The sequence below is a fragment of the Otolemur garnettii genome, unplaced genomic scaffold (genome assembly GCF_000181295.1).
Source record: "Otolemur garnettii isolate 467f Iridium unplaced genomic scaffold, OtoGar3 scaffold00005, whole genome shotgun sequence".
In the NCBI taxonomy this organism is placed as follows: Eukaryota; Metazoa; Chordata; class Mammalia; order Primates; family Galagidae; genus Otolemur; species Otolemur garnettii.
The window spans coordinates 46,403,414-46,421,031 of NW_003852400.1; the positions used below are offsets into that span (position 1 = coordinate 46,403,414).

General features: G+C 37.7%; 1 pseudogene; it reads right to left on the reverse strand.

The window, feature by feature from the left end:
- Positions 1-15,591: 15,591 nt before the first annotated feature.
- LOC100952353 lies at positions 15,592-17,143 on the reverse strand (annotated as a pseudogene).
- Between the last annotated feature and the right edge of the window lie 475 nt (positions 17,144-17,618).

Consider the following 17,618-nt stretch of genomic DNA (forward strand, 5'->3'; position numbering starts at 1 on the left):
TGCCTACCACAATGCCCGGCTAGTTTTTAGTGTTGGCATTGTTGTTTAGCTGGCCCTGGTGCATGTGGCTGAGGCCCTAAACAATGAGCTACGGGCACCGAGCCATTTTATGAATATTTTATTGACATTCATTATTGTTTCACTCTATTATTATGAATAAATAGATACACATTCTTGTAAGTTTTCAGATACATTATTTGCTGTTGACAATTAGTTATAATAAGGGATGTTGTCTTGTTGCTAAAATGGTTTCTATTTCAAATTCATTTTTAAAAAAATTAGAACTATAATTCGAATATCATAACATTTGGCTACTTAGTGTATTAACAAAATGTGACCATCATGCCCATTAGTAGCCACTCTGTGTCCCATGTTATCCTCAGCCCTGGCAACCACTAATGTGCTTTCTGTAGATTTGCCTGTTCTGGACAATGCGTACAAATGAAACCGTGCAACATATGGCCTTTAGGGTCTGGCCTGTTTCACTTAAAGTTCATGTATGTGACACTATTAATCAGTATTTCATTCCTTTGTATGCCGAGGTAATAGCCCATTCTATGAATATACTCTGTTTTATTTATTGCTGCATTAGCTGATGGATATTTGTGTGGTTTCTGTATTTTGGCTATTATGTATTTTCTACATATCCTAGTCAGCACCTATCATTGTTTGTCTCTAGCCATTCTAGTGGTATAAAGTGATACCAGACTGGGGTTTCAGTCTGTAATTCCTATTGACCAATGATGCCAAACATCATTTCATATGCTTGTTGGCTATTTCTTCTTTGAAAAAATACCTATTAAAATCCTTCACCCAATTTTTAGTTGAGCTACATGCCTTTTTTGAGACTTTTTAAAATATATTCTTGATATTAGACTCTTATCAGATACATAATTTGCAGATATTTCTTCCATTCCGTAAATTATATTTTTACTTTCTTGATAGTGTTCTTTAAAGCACAAAATTTTTAATTGTAAATTCAATCTATATATTTTGTCTTTTGTTTCCATCAAGAAATAATTACCTAACCCAAGGTCATAAAAATGTATATGTATGTTTTCATCTGTGAATTTTGATTTTAGTTCCTACATTTAGGCCTTTGATTCCTTTTGAGTGAAATTTTGTATATGGTGCTAGGCAAGGATTCAACTTCATTCTTTTTTATGTGTAAATCCAGATGTCCCAGAGTAATTTTTTGAGAAGATGATTCTTTTCCCATTGAATTGTTTTGGCATATTTATCAAAAATCAATTGGCCATAAATATATAATTGTAGTATCTTCCAGATGGATTTACCTTTTTATCATCATAAAACATCCTCCTTTTCCTCTAGTAATAATTTCTGTCTTAAAGTCTATTTTTCTGGCTCCTTCAAGTTTATTTTGATTAGTGTTTGCATGATAAATATTTTTCCATCACTTTATTTTTAATCTATTTATGTCTTTGGATATAAATTATATCTCTTATAGAAAACATACAATGGGTTTTTTTTGGAAAACTTTCTCATCTCTGCTTTTAATTGAAAGTCAAATCTATTTACATTTAAGGTAACTAGCAATTAAGTAGGATTTAGATCTGCCATTTTGTTACTTGTTTTCTTTCCATCTTACATGTTTTCAGTACAGTGTTTCTCTATGTCCCACCTTTGTGTTCGATATTTTCTTCCCCATCATTTTAATTTTCTTGTCATTTCTTCCACTATATTTTTGAGTTATTTTCCTCCTTATTGCACTGATGATTCTAACTCACATTTAATTTAAAATGGTCTTAACATGAATTGAATACAAAATCTTTGCTCTTACATATCTCCATTCCCCTGTGTGCATATTGGGGCACACCTCCAACACTTCTTTACAACTCTGCCTTAGCCTTCCAGAGTCCCAGGAATTTGTCAGAACTTTTCAAAGCTTCCTATGGGCATCTCATTACCTAGCTTTTCCTTTGATGCATTTCCTTCTTAAGCCTATTGCTTGCCCCACTTGTTATTTATTACTCAGCAGAAATGTTCAGTAATTGTATCTGATTGTTTCAACAGTTGCTCCTGAGAAAAAGGCTGTTCACAACCGGCAAGCTCAGAGACAGGTCAAATGAAGACAGTGGTATATTAGGTCTTTCTGGAACCATCAGATGGGCCAAATGGTGACAATTATCTGGGAACAGGGCTTTCAAGGCGCTCCAACCTCACTTTTTCTCTTCTACTAGCTGCTAGTCTGCTGGTTTTGGTCGTGACTGTGGGCTGTGGGATAGGAAGGCTATTTTGGAGCTGGTGAATGTGGAATAGGATTAGGGAAAGTTAAAACATGACAAAACTTGAAAGTCTTGCGAAGTTTTAATATTTTTCTTGAATAAATTCTCCCTAGATTGTTGCAACTATGGTTAATTTCCAGAGTTCTGGAAAAGCTGATGGTTTCAATTTTTACCAGTGTTCTCATTGCTTTTACAGAGAAAATTATTTTTGGAAGTGCCATTGTTAACTGATGTTACCCTTTTAAATTTATTTTTAAAATCATTGGGCACCTTAATTTTTTATAAATATCAGATTACCTGTCTTACTGTTCAGTCATTCCTGCACTGAGGCCACAGCTCACCCTTCACCTGTTGAGGTAGTGTGACACAGAAAACAATGGATGTGATTTAAAGACAAAGGAGCTGAGGTTAAAATTTGGCTCACAAACTGCTTGTCATTGGGCTCAGGGACAACATTTAGCCTTGATTACTCTTAGTTTTCACAGAATTTGTCTTTATTCATAAAAATTTTTTGCTGTATCATTTAGAAAAAAATTATGAAGAGAATTCATCTACCCAAACCAGTAACTATATATTTAATAAAAAGAATCTGAATGTCCTTTTTCCCCAAAGGAGAGGTAGTCATTGCTGACATTTCACTGAATAAATCTTAATATCTGCATCAAGCATCAATAAATATCCATAACATACAAAATACTTGTCTTGTAAAAATGGAAAACATTTCACAAAGAATTTATTTTTTTAATACACAATAAAAACCACAATGTGTTAAATGGGCCACTTTATAAAAGGCCCAGAAAAGGGTGTCGCAAATGACCTCCACCCGTGGCACTTTGAAGAAGATGCCGGCTACAAGTGAAACTTGGCTTCACCCTCTGTTCTCATCCATGTACTAAGTACAGCATCACTCACCATCTGTCTCTCTGCTCTCGTTCATTAGCGTGTCAACATATAGCTGTGTATAATTTTTGTGGGTGGGGTAGGGTGAGGTAGCTATGCCTTCTGCCTAAGTTTCCCCTTTTAAATGCAGCCAAATGTCAATAACTAATATTTCATGTTTTACATTAAATAGTAAAGAGAAGATCTAGAGAATAACGAGCCCACCTTTCTAAAGTAATATGAATTTCATGTAATATCTGTTTACTCATTTTATTGTTCATAAATAAGATTTCCTTTTAACACCATTTTTTCTGATTACAAAATCAGTACATATTTATTTTTGAAAACTTGGAAATAAGAATTATAAAGAAAAATATCAAAATGGCCCACAATACTCACATTTATAAGAAATATTTACTAGAAACTTCAATTAACATATACCAGCACAAATATTAAATGAAGCTTTAAATCCCGATTATCCTTTCTCTGTCTTCCATTTATTTAGGCTTTACCTTGCTACTTGTCTTATTATTGTTATGTGTTTGTTCTTTTGGCATTACGGTATGTACTATTCTGTGACTAATTACTAAATATCTTCTTTACTTGGAAAATAAACATTAGAAATTAATAGTTGAATCATTATATAACTTGGCTGAAAAGATATAAAACAAATCTCTGTCTCTGTTAAAACTAGTAAGTTACCTATTTCTGGTTTTCTTAGTAGAGATCTTTCATCATGAACCACTGAGGAAGGAAATGGAATATGACACCAAAAAATGGAAAAATATATTATGCTCATGGATCGGTACAATCAACATTGTTAAAATGCTCATAATATCTGTAGTGATCTGTATACATATTCAGTGCAATGCCCATCAAAATACCAATGTCATATTTCACAGATCTAGAAAAAATAATGCTATACTTTGTTTGCAATCAGAAAAGAGCCAGAATAGCCAAAGCCATCCTAAGTTAAAAGAATGAATGTGGAGGCGTCACATTATGAGACTTCAAACAATACAATAAAGCGATAGTAACCCAAACAAAAAAGAGATATAGACCAATGACACAGAACAGAACCCAGCATTAGTTGAAGGAAAGATATATTTGTATATTTACATGTATGTATATATGTGTTTACATGTATATTTACTGCATATGTACTTTAATAAAAATTCATAATTTATATATTATTATTTCATTCAGTTATCATATGAAGAAATAGGTCATAGAGAAGGTAAATCGTTGTTCAAACTTATAAAACCAGTATCTCATAAGAGAAAATTTAAACCCATACGCTTTCATCCAAATACACATGCTTTTTCCATGCTGCCATGCTGGGTCTTGAACCAGTTATTTGTATTGATTTGAGTGGCCAAACCTCTCTGAACAGTTGGACTTTATATTCCTATTCACATCTTTCCTATTCATTCCACAGCCATAAATTATTGAGAGTTTAATAAAGGACTTCTGCTATTTGCCATCTATTTTATAGGTAGAATGGAAATTTTTATGGCCATGTTTTTTTAAAGGTAGAAAAAAGAGGCCCTTTTAATATGAAGCTTACAGCTTGATGAGTAATCACAGCACATCTGTCAACATTATAAAAAGTTGTGACTTTTTCAAAAGACTACATAAAAAGAATCAGTCTTTTTAAACTTCATGTGGTGATGCCTCATTGCCATGACTCAGCAGGTATTCTTATGATTCCCTAGACAGAAGACAGCTTTGGAAATGATTGCATCAGATCTTCCAGTTCAGTAGTCTTCTAAAGAAATTATTTTCAAGTGATTTATTTATATTACTAAACAGATTTGAGAGGTCTGATCTGGCCTGGGATAAAATCCTAGAGTGGGTGATATTTGTCTTTATTTTGCCAAGTCTATTACATTTTTTGATGACCTTTTCTCCAATTATCTTGTGTTTCCATATCTCTCTGGTTTCTCCTATAACAAGAAAATGAAGGATAGATTTATTCATATTAAATGTGGATAATCAAATGACAGTACTCAAAAATTTCAATTTTTAAACCCAAATAATGAGTATTTTTCTGTAAAAAATAGTGCTGGAGCCGTTGTCTAACTTGCCGGGTTGCCTCCTAGCTCCCCCACCCCAGCCCGTGCAAATGATGGCATTTTTGTCTGCAGTAGTAGACGTGGAGGGGAAGAAGCTTCACTTGGTGACGTGGAGCCTATTTTCTCCTCATTCACAGTCACGGCTACTCAAAGACTGTAAGTCAACATGTTAATGTTTATCTTGATTCACACTAAACACCAGTCCTGTCAAAACTGAAATTCTGAGTTGTTACAGAGCAGCTGTTTAGGGGAGGGTTTATACAAACGCCAGCTGATTCTTTGGTATCTCTTTGCAATGTACGGTGACATAAATTGTTGAAAGACCCAATTTAGTTTGATTGCTTATTCAAATTTTATCTGGCTTATAGTCCACATTTCTACTCAGTTTTGCCTATACAATTGCTAAAAGTCTACTGCAAAGTAACAAGAGGGTATGACTAATAGTTGAAACATTGTTCTTTTCAAGGGTTAGAGTGTACACACTAGTGGAGCTGGTACTAAAATGCACATCTTTTGGCTTCGTAGATTATTTAAAGAAAAATGTTCAATATCCCACGAGAGAACAAAAATTTCTCTTATTCCCATCCCCATGCTGTTCACAGGCCAGTAGTGAAGGTGGTTTTCAGGATTGCAATCAACCTTCTCCCCAATTCCCAGCATGTATGTGAACTACCCTACTGATTTCTCCACTCTTTCCCTACTCCCTCATCCTTTCTCTCCTTTAGACAATATCTGTTGACTTTTAGTTATAAAATTTATTTATGTTTTTATTAATTTCATGTTATTCATAAAAATATTCAATCATTTGAAAGCACCATAACATTTAAAATTGTATTCCAACTTTTTAGGTTCCCCCCCCCCAAATTATAAATAAACTAAGAAGAAAATCATTGTCTACAAATTTGGGACCCTATTTAGGTTAACTTGATATAAGTGATACAAATAACTCAAGAGAAGACGACTTCTATTTTTAAAGGCTCTTCTGTCATATGTGCGTATATACATGCACGCACACACATACATACACGTGAATTGTTTTTCAGAAAGGTTATCAGAATTTGCATTCCTACTCCTATAAATATAGCCTAAGGAGCTAATAAGTTTCTAGAGAACAACCAGAGGAGTTCTCTAGATCTGGAGGAGTAGTGTGAGCAAGAGGGTGAACTGAACCTACATCGTGGAAATTACCAGGAAGTCTTCACCTCCACAGTTCATTTAACTTTTCGAATCTTTAGGACTAAGCTTGTATTTTCTTATCAAACCTTCACAATGTAACTGAAGGGAAATTGCTGTAACGGGTCCTGAATCGCTTACCTCTGTGACATTGGGATCCTTTTTGTTCTTTGTACCCCCGTCCTTAGAATGGCACCTTCTTTGGCAAAAGAAATGCATTTGTATTACTCTGTTTAGCCACAACAGAGTACTTAAGCCTAGGTAGTTTATAAAGAAAAGAGGTTTATTTGACTCACAAATCTGGCGGATGGAAAGTTCACAGTTGGGCAGTTTCATCTGGTGAGGTCCTCCTGGGAATCCAACTCGATTGAACTCGACAGAAAGGGGAAGGGGAAGTGGTGTGTACAGAAACTAAACACGAGAATGACCTGTCCTCAAGGTTACTAATCCAATCCCTTGGGAATGAGAACTCATTCTAGAGAGATGGAGTTAATCTATTTATGAAAGACCCATCCCCATGTCCCAAACACCTCCCAGCAGGCTCCACCTCCCAACACTGTCACAGTGGGGATCAAATTACAACAGGAGTTTTGATGGGGACAAACTGCCTCTAAATCGTAGTAGCGCTCGAGAAATACTGAATGACATTTATAAATGTCTTAACACATTAATTAAGTGAGGTGAAGACTATGTTAACCAGTTTGATGTAAGCATTCCAAATTGTATATAAAATCAGCACATTGTACCCCATAAATGCATTAATGTACACAGTTATGATTTAATAAAAAAATTGTTAAGAGTAAAAAGAAATATATTGAATGAGTAAATGAACGAATGAAGCAAAAATACCTGAAAAAAACATTTTGAGTTTTCTGCTACCACTTGTTCATTAATTGTTAGATATTATGCGTAAGCTCACACCAAAAAATGCTTACTTACACTTATCAGCTCTTTTTTTGTAATTATCTTTTGAAAACATCATGTTTTAACTCTCCCACAAAATGTATGAAAGCTTTTAAAGCAGGTGGACTTTGACAATATATTCTCTTGTTTCATGATGATCTGATTCAATGTGCAAATGACACACTTATATCACACTAAATTCCTAAAGCCTGCCTTTTCTCTAATTTGCATATTGTCCTTTAAACAAGGACTTATGAATGCACAGTAAAAGACTAATAGCTATACTTATTTTGCTTTATATATTAAAATTTATACTATGTAATACACTGCTGCTACTAACATTCTTAAATAGGATATGTGTTCTATTGTAAATCTTTATGAATATATTAGAATCACAATACCTTGTTAAGCCTTAAAAACATCACATTATAGACAACGAATACTACAGAGTGCATATTTAGCATAATTCTAAATATTTATTTTGTGTAACCTCATCTGTTTTTGAATTCTTGAATACCAAAAATGATTCAATTGTAATATTTACCTTCTTAAGCCATCTTTGAGTAACCATTATAATATTAAATGTTATAATCATTTAATAATTTACTTGTACTATGAAAGGAAAAATTTAGTTAGGAATATTATGAATTCAGGAAGACAAAGTCTTTTTGTTATCTGTTGCCAGAATAAGAAATGACAGTACTGTAGGACATGAATAAATAGAAGAGCTGAAAGTAGTAATTCCAAATGTGTACATGGGGCAGCACCTGTGACTCAGTGAGTAGGACCCAGCCCCATATACTGAGGGTAGCAGGTTCAAACCCTGCCCCGGCCAAACTGCAACAAAAAATAGCCGGTTGTTGTGGTGGGCGCCTGTAGTCCCAGCTACTTGGGAGGCAGAGGCAGGAGAATTGCCTAAGCCCAGGAGTTGGAAGTTGCTGTGAGCTGTGACTCCACAGCACTCTACCAAGGGCAATAAACTGAGACTCTGTCTCTTAAAAAAAAAAAGTGTATATAATTGATTTTAAAATAAATATAAATCATCCTGATAAAGATGTTCTTTCCTAGTTACTAAAATTCCCAAGGGAGAAACACTTAACAATTAGTCTATAAATACATATATAGAATATATATATATATACACACACATCTGTTATAAACATCTCACTTATATACAACTTGTACTTATGAATAGAGGTTATTACAATGTACGTGCTCCAACTTACATATCAATTAAACTTAAAAACAAATCTGCAGAGCCTATCTTGTTCATAACCTGGGGACTACCTGTACTGTGTGTGTTTATATATATATATATACACATATATATCTTGCACATATATCACATTTATATCACACACATGTATTTTATATATATATATGAGTGTGTGTATATATATATATATATATTGGCCAGAACAGCTAACAGATGTTAGCCAGCCATACGTGTGTCTATTTTTCATATTACATAGCTAGATAATTTCTGGATATCACTCATGTATCTAATAATACACAGTTATGTGTATACCATTTAATAATTACTTGACCATTTTTTTACATGGATTGATAAACATGCATTGTAGGTATGCATTTCCACACATTAAATGCCATGGTCATGAAGTTTTTAATATGTACATGCCATTATTAATAATATTTGTAAAATTACTATAAACTAAAATTATTATTTGTTCATATGGGAAACTTTCCTGATGTCCCTTTCCAAACTGCATACTCATTTCCCTTGCTGCAGGGAGATATGACTGGTGATGTGTCTAAGTGGAGTGTCTTTTTTTGGAAAAAAGTGTTAGCAGCCTACTTTGCCAGGGTCATGTCCTTTCCACAGGGGCAGCCAGTAGCCATACTGGTAGATGAGGGTTGCAGAGGTCCAGGCCCCTGGGGTCAGTTTCAGCCTCCCCATGGGATCTGACGCCTCAGTGTCGCAGCCTGGAACTTCCATTCCTCCCTCTGGTTAGTCTTACTTTCCTTATTCTCTCTGGTGTGGATTCCCAAGAGTGAGCCCGACGTTTCTGTCTTATGTGCACATTTCTGTCTCAGAATGTTTCCTGGGAAATCTGATCTCACACTGTTGGCACCAGGTGTGGTCTAAGAAATCTGGCCTTAAAACTTATTTTGAAATTGGACCACTAGCCAGTCAGCCAGCTACAGGAGCCTGGTTCTTAGGGGCTGATGGAAAACTGATGCCTTTGATGCACTTGCTTGTTATCAAGATGCAATAACATTGACTGGGATGGAATATCAGAAAACAAAAATGCAATTGTTGTTACAATATCTCAGGTTTTTAAAACCCTCAGAGCATATAGTAATTACAAGGAGAGGAAAATCAGGTGGCTCTTGCTGACTACCACTGATGCACTAGAGAGGGGCAGTGAAAGTCAGAGGGAAAGTCTGAAAGTGAAAGGGCCCCTTCCGCAGCCCGTGAGGCTACCCTGATGTCCTGCAGCTGGAAGGCAGAAAAGCTGAGAATTGTGCCTAAGACTTGACTGTAAGAGAATTTAACCCATAGAAAACACTGACCATTCAGCTCTGGCAAGTTTACCGTACCAGGGTCATGTTCCTGTAAGATCAAGTGCCTGACTGGCAAGAGCACAACCTTGAAAGGGAGTGCCTCCTTCAACCCTGTGCCCCACATGCTTCACTTGGCTCACCCTGCAATTGGCTCTGTCTGTGCAAAGGGGAATCCAGCTGGGGGGCAACCTGAGGCTGGTTTCACAAGCCCGGAAAACACTGCAAACTGCATTCACCTGCCACACTGTGGAATCATCACGTGGGTGTGTATCATCTTTTGGGTGATCCACAAAATAAAAGCAAGTGATTTCTTCTTCCTCCAGCCTCAGTGTCTCTAGTGAGCCCTGTGGCAGATCTGAAGCCAGTGTCCGGCGGCAAAGCAGAAATGTCACTTGAGAATCCCAGCACCAACTTACAAAGCTCAACCTGCAAATCTGAACAGGGAGATGATCATTTAGTAACTCCCTTGGTAGAGTGGCAGGAAGGAAAACCTAATGGCTGCGAGTAGGAGAGAGAATCGAAAGAGAGAATTTCGGGATGGTGAGTGCATGAAAAGTCTTTAAGTTTGCTATAAAGTGACGCATTAAAGTAAGTCAGCAACTAGAGGGGTATGAGAAATTAGGAAAAAAATATTTTTAAGGATGGAAGGAGCAAGGCCATGTTTGTGTGTTTACAGGAATGATCCAACGGGAAAAGGACAAACAAATACTCCAATGTGATATAGGAAACATTGCTAGAGCAATGTTCTTGAGTTAGTGAGGTGGGATAGTGGGGGTTTGGGCCTTGGACAGATGCACAGAGAGTTTGTCCATATTAGCAGAGGATGGCAGAGTTCAGCAGGGCTGATGAGACTGGTTTTGTAGACGTGATGGAAGGAACATGTGAATGTTTTCACTGCTTCGCTTTGCTGTTTCTCAGTGAAGCAGAAACCAGCTTCCAGCTGAAAGTGGAGAGAGGTCAGGAACATGGTCTAAGAATGTCTTAAATATTCATTCCAAAGAGTGGCAGAAGGAAGAAGAAAATAAACAGGCAAAGGGCTCCCTTGAATTTAGTGGTCATGAATTGAAGATGAGATGTGTCAGCACCGTGTGTGTTTGTTCCAACTATATTTAATGGTAAAGAGAAAGGTGTGGAGAAGATTGACATTCGGATAATCCTACTGTTGGAGTTTGGAAAGGATAGAGGGACACAGGATTGATTATAGTCATGACTCTAAGAAAACCAAAATGCAAGAAGAACCAGAAATGTGAGGGAACTGGCAGAAAGATGGATGGTAAGTTGCATTTGATCAGTGGCACAGGGAGACAAAGTGGGCTGGAAAAGCCTCATGATGGATTAATTTTTATCTTTCAATTCATTTCAAAAGACAAAAATTAACCCAGAAGCAAGCAAGTGTATATTATGTAATATAAACAGTTCGCTACTTGGTGTTGAAGTGGCTTTTAAGGTAAAGAAAGATTTTCTCCTTAGCAATAATATTTTGGAATGTTAGAAAGGCAAGTAGTTAGATATAAAATAGGTTTCTGTGGTTCAAAACACTGCTAAATATTTGTCACAGGTATATTATTTTATCTTTTGTATAATAGGAATTCAGAAAAATCTGAGCCCCTATTGGATGCTCTGAGAGGATTTAACTGGAAATGTGAAGAATGTTAACACCTCTGGCCCCTTGAGAGCTGATGGCTGCCCCCTCTTGGGCCTGTACTAACCAATGCTAGGAAGAAGCGGGCTTGCCTATTTCTGTGCTAAATAACCAAAGACTAGACAAAAATAAATTGAGCTACTGTCTCTAAAATAATTTATTCTAGAAGATAAGAATAACTAACTAATTTTGGTTGGCATAATTCTAAGATGACCTGCAATGACCCAAGTCCTTGCAGGATGCCCTCTCCTTGGGTGATCAGGGTGCTTATGAAATGGCAGAGGTGACGGGTATCCCTCCTGCAATTCTGTTATGTTATATGGCAAAATGTGAAAGCATTTCTTGGATATAATGAAGATCCTAAATCAGTTGACTTTGAGATAATTAAAAGGAAGATTATTCTTCATGGCCCTGTCCTATCAGGCAAGTTCTTTGGACTCTCCCCTAGGTCACAGAGATTCTCCCACTGTCTTTGGAGAAGTAACTGCCATTGTGAGAGCCTCGAGGAGCTAAGAGTAGACCCAGATAACAGGCAGCAAGAAGCAGGAATGCAGTTTTACAACCACAAGGAATTGGAATCTGCCCACAGCCATGTGTGCTTGGAATAGGATGCCAGCTTTGAAAAAGAAAGGCCGTTTGACATCTACATCACCGACTCCTGAGAACCTGAACAGAGACTCCAAAAGCCACGCTCTGACCCGGGAACATTAAAAGATAATACATATAGTTTTAAGCCACTCACTTTGTGGTGATTTGTTATGTAGCGATAGAATACTAATACACTAAATTAAATATTAGCCTATTTATCAAGTCTAATGCTTTTCTCATGAAGACTTACATTGAAATCCTTGCTTTACCACATCCTGTAATCACAAATCCAGTCTCATAAAACTGCCCAACCAAACCAGTTCCCTGTCTCTGAAGACCTGCTTAAAAAACTCAGTCTAGGTCCTAAAACTCCATAAATATCTTTCCCCATAAATATCTTTCTCCTTAAATATCTGAGTCCTCCCTTTTGAAATACTGGTAAGACTGTTACATTGGTGCTCCCCCAACCACAGTAGGTGAGTTCTGCTTGGCCCTAAGGTTTTCTAGTAATCTTTTGAAGCATGAAGATTAATTTGGCCTGTAAATATTTTAAACAACTAAGTATTATTTTATCATTAACAAAATAATCTGATGACCAGATAGAAGTGTGGAAAGGCATTTAAATGTGTACTAAATTAATAAATATGCCTTTACATAAATACAAAGTGAATTAAACATATGCTGTGCTGGTTTTTTTTTTTCCCCCTAAATATTTTCAGAGTATTTCAAGCTTTGCCTTCTTGTAGGTAGATGGTAAAAAGTAACAATCTGGAAACATAAGTAACCCCCTCATGTTCATTTCCATAGGGCCAATTTATTGAATCAGAATTTATTTTCAACAGATATAAAAATAGAAAATGTTCCCAGCTGCCTGCCTATATGTTCCCAACTGGTTTTCAGGGCAGAATGAAACTCCCAGTTGTTACAACAGAACTCAATGTCCCAATGTACAGAAATAAATTATTTACCTTGTGCTGCTTTCAAGGATGCAAAACTAAAATAAGGAAAAAACAGTCAAAGAAGTAAAACTTAATCTGAATTTAAATTGTCACAGTTGTTGTTATTCCATGAGTTTCTTCAGAGGCAAATATCACAGGGATATCTTCTAAAGGTTAGATACTTTATGTAATCAATAAACATTTTGATGTTATAAAATGTTTACTAGCCCACCATAGGGCAGTACAATCCTTTCCAAGTAAGTGCATATGAATGTAGATTAGCTCATATTACCCTGGTCTGAATTCACTTCCCTACTACACAGTAGGTAATTTACTTCTTTTTATTAATACACACTTGAAGGCATAGTTCTGTTTCCTCACTAATGGATGGTAGGGAGTACCCTTCTTCACTAGTACAGAGATTTGAAGATATACTTTCAGAAATTTGAACTTTTGTAAATTTATTAACATAAATGAAATAAAAGCATCACTGTGTCATTTTCAGCCAACTAACATTTCTCGACCTCCACTTCTCCATGGGCCTGTGGCCCGGACAATGATTTAGGTCAAGGGTCGGTCAACTACAGCCTGTGAGCCAGTGTAGCTTTATCTATTTGTTTATGGTCCATAAGCTAAGAATGTATTTGATATTTTTAGATGGTTAAAAACAACCATAATAGCATTTCTGGACATGTGAAAATTTAGTGAAATTTAAAGTTCCATGTCCGTGAATGAGCAATACTCATTCCTGCCACACTGTCTTTGCACTACAATGTCAGAACTGATGACTGGATCCCAGACCATGTGTGCTCTCATCACTTTGCACTGCTCGGCACCCTCCACACTCACACTTACGGCATCTTGAGTGCCATGTGTGTTGCCATAGTTCATGTTGTGTTTATTTATTCATAGTCTATATCCATTACATCAAAACAAGAATAGAAGGTTGACTTTGCTATTATTTTTTTTTAATTTCAAAGTATCACAGGGGTACAAATATTTTTGGCTACATGGATGACTTTTTTAAGACTTCCGTCATGGTTATTAGTGTGGTTGTTACGCAGATAGAGTTCATTGTGCCAGTTAGGTAAGGTTTGCCTGTCCTCTCCTTCCCTGTGCCCCTACTTATTTTCCATTAACTTTGGCTTCCCTCTACACACTTGTGTGCTCACCAGTAAATTCTAGTTTAATAGCACGTGTCGTGTTTGTTTCGCCATTCTTTAGATATTTCACTTAGGTTAAAGGTTTAGCATTCCATCCAGATTCGTGTAAAAGTCACTGTCATCCTTCTTCTGGGGCAAAGTGGAGTGTGAATTAGTTTATTATCAAATTAGATGGCAAATCATTGTGATTTTAAGCACTAACACTAGGCTAGATTAGGAAAACATAACCAGACAAGTAATCATTTTTAATATCCTCAAATCCTGGGAAAATTATCGGTCAAAAAATGATAAAATCTAAAGTAGAATATTTTATCAGACTTTTGTCCTAAGAAAGAAGAAATGAAAATGAGACTCTAACCTAATTTTTCAAAAGTCCCCTTTGTTAATCAATTGAGGAAATTCATGTACCAATGGTGAGGTAATTCAATCATGTTTGATTGCAGGAACTGAAGAAATTCGTCCATAAAAAATAAACTATGTAAGCCTATTAGTCTTTACGAAAAAGAGTTGTTTGAATTGTGGAGGACTTTGAGAGGAACATCAAAAGGAAAACACAGTAGGATATTTGGGGTGGTTTTCCTTGGTTCCTGATGTTGCCGACACTGCTTGGTTGTCACGGCTTTGTCAAGGACTCAGCGCTGAGATTGGAGTGACGGGAGCCTAACCCTCTATGTGTAGTCTGTGAGAACATTTTCAAAGGTTAAAAAACTCAAACTCAATACAAACTGAAGTGACATCTGCTAAGATTTTTTAAAGATGATCAATTTTATTATTTAATAGCAGTTTCTTCTTTTTTAAAAAAGTTGACTTATTCCTTGTTCACTGAGGTATCCTTGAGAAGTGATCTTCAGAAGCAGGAACAGTGACAAGACATAATTAAATAGTGGTCATGAATTACTAGGACAAGAAAGTGGCTTTGAACAGAACAGAAAAGCAGTTGTCACAATTTGGGATAAATAGAAAGATGAGTTGTGGGATAAAAGAGAGGCTCAGGAAAACTGCCGAGGGGTCCCCCTGTGGCGTTTATGTAGGGCTGTGTCTGAGGATCAATCAGAGGAGGGTCAATTATTTCTATCCTGCTTCCCCATCCAAGAGTTCACCTTCCAATTATTGGAGGATCTTTTTTACATAACCGACCTTTCCCTCCTTCAAGTTAGCAGAAAAAGGAAGAATTTTTAGAAAACATGTTTAAGCTCTTATTTCCAGATAAGCATTTCACAGCCGTAATAACAATTACTTCAAAAATAGAACTATGGAGAGCAAGTGACAAATCTGGTTTCAATGTCACACTGAGAGCCTCCCTACAGCAATTTCACAGGGACCAATAGGCCTGAGAAGGATTATAGTTACAATGTATTCCAATCCCAGGGATCAGATCTGAGCAAAGTTGGCAGATGAAGCTGGTCAAAAATAAAGGGAGGTTATTCAGTATGGATTGAGTCTTTGCCAAACTTGTTTCTAATGGCCCCCGGTAGGCATGATGACAGCAGGTGAGGAAAGAAGAAAGAGTAGCATCGTGATGGTCTTTGAGTGTAGAATGAGATGCCCTGTTTGCCATAGAAATTGGTGTCTCCCCTGAGGGAGGTGGAGAGCTAGTGAATGAGGACCTTGGCAAAGGCACTAGAACGGGGACATTCACTCCCACCTGTCCAACACCCACCAGGTGGGAATATTTCTGAGCAGTGGCTCCATTGCCGGTGAAGATGGCTGTTCCATTTCCATATGGGTTATCATTTACAATTTTGATGGCTTCATCCAATGTTTCTGTCTCCAGAACCACAAAAGTAAACCGAGAATCTTCTCTTTGTAACAGGTCATATTTGGCTTAATGTTTGAGATGCTAATTGGCGCAACAAAGTTGCCATTTTCTTACCTTTGACTTTAGTTTTTCATCCATCAAGATGGATGGAAGCTCCCTCCTTTGTTCCACTATCAATTAGATTACACATTTGCTCTTTGGCCTGGGGAGTGAGCTGAGAGCCAAGTTCTGGTCCAGGCTGGCTTTCTGCGTTGACTCTCAGTTTTTTTTAGCACATTCCATCAGTTCTGGCAGCTACTTTTTAACTTCCCTCACAAAGATTACTGTTGAAAGAGCCACGCAGGGCTGACCAGCAGCTCCAATGCCTCCCCAACCAGCTGGTATTAGCATCTGGCATGATTACCCCATGGTTCTTGGTTCCTATGTTGGCTTGAAACTTCTTGCCATGCTTTGATCCTCTCTTAAAGATCTATTCTCTTGCCTGGATGGATACCACAAAGCTGCTTGCTTTGATGTTCGGATGATTACAAAAAAATTTACAGCTTCGTGTTGTCCATGAATGATGTTCCATGTCCCATGGAACACCAGCATCCTGGAGCAACTTAGTGAGAAGCACGGTTGCTCCGGGGACCTGCTCTCACGGTTTCATTAGAGGGTACTTCCACACACTATGGCTATGGGAAACATCATGGCGGGAAAACTGAAGGGAGCAAAGCCTGCACACACTCCCAGAGGCAGACAGTAGGAAGAAAGGTTTCTGTCATGGGTGATGAGGGCCTGGTCTCTCCCAGCATGAGCGATGTCACACCACAGCCATGCTCGACCACCTGCAGGCCTGAAATACAGGGAGCTCAGCATCAGCAAGGGTTTCCCTCCCTCCAACGTGATTAATTTGGCATTTTCTTTACTAAGTTGTTGATAGTGGAGCGTGACCTGCCCATGGCTTACCCCTGAAGTGTCTGCCCGTGCAGGGAAAGCACGTTTTCAGGAAGCAACGGCTGCATCCACCTCCGCCTGGGTGGCCTGGGGGACGCGACCAATTACCTTCTTGTAGCCGGGTTATGGATAGCAATCCTTCTGCCACTTTTGGAGTCCAGTTGGCACTGAAGAAAATGAAGATGCTGAATACCAGGTGGATTTCAATTTGGAAGAAAACTGCGAGATCTGAGTCGGCATCGCAGCAGCTGCCAGGGCTCTCGGCTGCCTCTGCGGTTGCCGGGTCTCGCCCTCCGTCTTGCTGGGCCTCCTCATTGGGGCCTTAATAGCAGTTATTTTACGGGAACATTTGAATCTGTCACATGTTACTGAACCAGTAGTGTCAACAATGAACTTGTTCTTGTGGACTTGAATATCCTGCGCGGGCTCCCTGAGGAGTAGATTGCTGGTTTAGCGGTTGTTTTCCTTTTCATGTTTTTAGCTCAAGGACTACATTAAAATTCTCCTACAGGAAGAGAACTATCTCTAATATACTATTATCAAATACTAAATACCTTTGGAAATTAGTTTTTACTGCAAACTTGATAATCTTTCTTGATAAACTTAACCTAAAATTACAGGGCAAAATAGTGATACCGGAAAAGTGGCACCCCAGCCAGCTCAGCCGAGCAGGGCCTGGGGGATCTGCCACTTCTGTCTTGGTGGCAGCAGCCGGTAAAAAACCCCGGCAGATTGGGGCAAGTGAGGGAGCTTTCTTCCCCCAGAGGCTCCAGTAGAGCGGCATTAGAGG